Here is a 4,089-nt window from a genome sequence, read left to right on the forward strand (position 1 = left end):
CCTGAGCTCAAACAATCCGCCCGCCTCGGCCTCCCAGAGAGCTAGGATTACAGGCGTGAGACACCGCGCCCGGCCCACACTCAATTTTTAAAGCCACCCCCAAATTCAACTATATTCCCTTTTTCACATTTGCTTTTCCTTAGTCTATCATCCCGTTTTTTCCTACACTTCCTCAACTCTCATTAAGCTTTGATTTCATGGTTCATCATTTTAACAACATTCTTGCTAAAAGCCTAAATTCAACTGTCTGGCAAAAACACAATCTTGAATGAATCTCTTTGCTCCAAGCCTGTATCTGTGTCACCAAACCCTACTGAAGAGAGTCACAAAGTAGGGGAGATATGTTCCATGTCAAATTCATTAACACCAACTTCAAATGGGTCCTCACCATTACATCCTCTTCCACTCTGCACCCTAATCCACCTCAGCCTGCCCCTCACTCAGCAGATATTATCTCCTACTTCATAGAGAAAATAAGTATCATACAACTTACTTACATTTGCATCTATCTGCTCCTTCTAGTTCATTTTATTAATAGTTCCTATAGAGGAGATTTCTCTCCATTTTCTAAGGCTAATCCTCTGCCTTAGATTCCGTATCCCCTGCCATCTCAGGAACCATAAATCAATAATTAGCCCTTCCTTCTCTTATATAATCAGTTTCCCTCTCTTACTAACACTCCTCACAGCTTTTAATTAGGCTTAAGTCTCTCCCATTAATAAAAATTAAATTTTTTCCCCTCAACTTTCTATCTCCCTCCAGCTACCAACCTCTTTCCCCTCCTTCTTCAAGCCAACTTTTCTCTGAACCCATTCTAATCTAGCTTTAGTCCCTTATCGTTCCACCAAAATCACCCTTGCTTACGTCATCCATAACCCTACTTTACTATTAAATCAATAACATTTTCCAATTCTCATTGTATTTGTTCCTTCAATAACATATAACAAACATTCATCCTTCTGGAAACTCTCTTCCTCAAACACCCATTCTCCAGGTATTCCTTCGGTGTCTCTGGCTGCTTTGTCTCAGTCTCCTTTATAGTCTCCACCACTATATTCTGCCTCCGCTCAGGGCCCACTTCCTCAAGAACATGTTTCCTCTAGCCCTAAGGAACTAGGGCTCTTCTTTCTGACCAAAGTATTCTTTTTCACTTTGCAAAGTTAAGGCTTTGAATATCACCTTAGCACTTCTACACAGAAAATAGATACGTATGTAAGTATACACACACACACACACACACACACACACACACACACTACAATTTAAAAAAATGGTTTTACTAGAATCAGTCCACAAGATCAAAAAGGACCCAAATATATCTTTCTCTAAAATGGATGTGAGATGTATTGCAGGATGTTTAGTTTCCAAAAAAAAAAAAAAAGGAGCGAGAGAGAGATAATGAGGAGGAGGAGGAGGTGGAGAATGTTTTTACTAATCACAATTATGAAATTGACATGACATCCTATTAGAATTAAACCAGAATAATACTGTTATAAAATTTACATTTCTCACATCCATTTCTTTCTTTTTTTTTTTGAGACAGAGTCTCACTCTGTTGCCCGGGCTAGAGTGCCGTGGCGTCAGCCTAGCTCACAGCAACCTCAAACTCCTGGGCTCAAGCGATCCTCCTGCCTCAGCCTCCCGAGTAGCTGGGACTACAGGCATGCGCCACCATGTCCGGCTCATTTTTTTCTATATATTTTTAGTTGTCCGATTAATTTCTTTCTAATTTTAGTAGAGACGGGGTCTTGCTCAGGCCGGTCTCGAACTCCTGACCTTGAGCCATCCGCCCGCCTTGGCCTCCCAGAGTGCTAGGATTACAGGCGTGAGCCACCGCGCCCAGCCTCTTTTTTTTTTTTTTTTTTGAAACTAAACATCCTACAATGCATCTTGCATCCATTTTAGAGAAAGATATATTTGGGTCCTTTTTGATCTTGTGGAGTCATTTCAGTAAAATCATTTTTTAAAATAGTAAATAACATAATTTCTTAAACTGTGCTAGGAAGTTGACAGAAAGGCAACTATAATATAAAATCTATGATGGATAACAACTGGCAGGATTTGGACTATTTTATGAAACACTGAGAACCACATCTCCATTCCAAGTGTTACATCAATGAACCTTTTTCCTTACAGTAAGGTGATTTTTTGCTGGCGGTGCAACAATGATTCTCAAGTTTCTTCTTAAATAACATATGCTCAATTGTTCAAGACTGAAGTAAATTTTCTTTCTGATTTTGCTCTTTTCAAGTATAAGCAAATATTTAATAACATCTTTGTCTTTTGTATACTGGTAGGAAAATATTGTGAAATGCAGCTTTGTAATTTTCTATTTCCTCACAATTAAACAGATGCAATTAATTACATGAAGAGTAATCCTTTAAATACTTCCAGTTTTTAAAATAGAAAGGCTTCTGAATAACTTTGCAAAACTTGCTTTCCATTTGGGTACATAAGCTCATAAACATGACACATTTGATCTGTGTGTTAGTACTTTATTGACTACACTTTGCCCTTACCAATCCCTCCATGTACACTGAGAAATGACTGTATGTATTTTTAAAGTAAGTTACGTTTACCGTTAGAATAAAACTAGACTATGGGGACAACCCTGAGCAAGTTTGGTCTTCCTTAGAAATCCGCTGAAGAGGGCAGGTACAGCTCACTGAAGGGTATGATGAAACTATAGTCTTCCCATCATTTGTTAGGCCCCCACTGCCATGTCTCACCACCACAGCAATGTGCACATCTGCTTCCTCAGCAGCACATGCCTTTAGAGTGTCTGTCAGAAACAGAATATTGTTGGTTGGACACCCAATGCTGTTTGCAATCTTTCATTAATTCTCACTTTCGACTTTGTGCCCAATCTTGGTATCAAAGTCATCATCAACAACCTCAAGAATATCTCCCTCTGTAGAATGCCCAAGTAATAGTTTCTGTGCCTCTACACTCCCTGGGGAATAGATATACACCTTCATTCCAGCCTTTCTCCATTTCCTGAATGCTGGAACTACATCTTCAAAGAATGCTGCCCTCCACGTGTGGCCCTGAAGCTGTTTCAGCACCACGGTCTTTCTGTCCAGAGACATCTGCCAGAGTTATCTACCACAGCTTGGGCCACCTATAGCAGGTCATCTGCCCCATTGCAGGGATCAGAACAGCCCCATGCCGGTGGGAATCCTCTTCAGCCTATTTCCTCAAAGGACTGATGTCCTCAAAAATGAAGAATTTCTTTGTCTGCAGATACTCTTAACATTTTCTCTGATGTAAAGAAATAAGATGTTCTTCATGAAAGTAATTGAGCTTTGTATATGTAACAGGATTGAACCAGCTGCTAGATGCTACTACAGGAATCAACCTAATGATCAGGCGGGTGAAGGATGGTTACAGCTACACTCTCAGAACTGTCCTGGGCTTCTCACGGCCCTCCAAGAATCTCAGAGTTGGCAGGTGCCTGCAGCCTGAAGCATATCGGGAATAGTCCACCTCTGAGCACCCGGATGTGGAGAAGACAGTTGCCCCAATACACTTTTACGGTACTATATATCCTTCCTTTGTAGCATGTATCACAGTGATAGTTTTACGTTACTATGTTATTTGAGTACAGTAAGCCACTTTCATTTGACTACTGTAATACTAATAGTTCCAAATACATATATATTCTGCCTGTTTCTACTCACTACTATATCCATAGAACTTATAATGCCTGGCACATAGTAGATACTTAGTAAATATTTGCTGAATGAATGAATCCTAAAGACTTCTTAGAACAAATCTAAGATTTATCCTATTTTACCAAAATCATTTGCCTGGTGATGTCCTCCAAATTTATCAGGACTGGCTGAGGAGAATTCCTCAGTGTAACAGAAATGGGAAGAAACAAAGAATGTTATTGTAAAGAATATGGCTGATAAATATATTAAGAACTTATTTCTCCCAATGCTGACCGAGTTCCTGGTAGGTCAATGTACCATTCACTCTGGGGTGGTGAAAGTGTTCTTTGGGGTAATAAAAATGTTGTACAATTGACTGTGATGGTCACACAATTCTCTGAATATACTAAAAGCCAATGAATTGTATGCTTTAAAT

At 39.6% G+C, this 4,089-nt stretch overlaps 1 protein-coding gene and 1 pseudogene across 1 annotated transcript in view; both read right to left on the minus strand.

The window, feature by feature from the left end:
* The window catches only part of P4HA1 (prolyl 4-hydroxylase, alpha polypeptide I), a 92,146-nt gene that overhangs the window by 25,588 nt on the left and 62,469 nt on the right, over positions 1 to 4,089 (minus strand). The window lies entirely within an intron of this gene.
* On the minus strand, positions 2,433 to 3,618 carry LOC105825512 (annotated as a pseudogene).

Source organism: Propithecus coquereli, unplaced genomic scaffold (genome assembly GCF_000956105.1).
Source record: "Propithecus coquereli isolate 6110/MARCELLA unplaced genomic scaffold, Pcoq_1.0 Scaffold80, whole genome shotgun sequence".
In the NCBI taxonomy this organism is placed as follows: domain Eukaryota; kingdom Metazoa; phylum Chordata; class Mammalia; order Primates; family Indriidae; genus Propithecus; species Propithecus coquereli.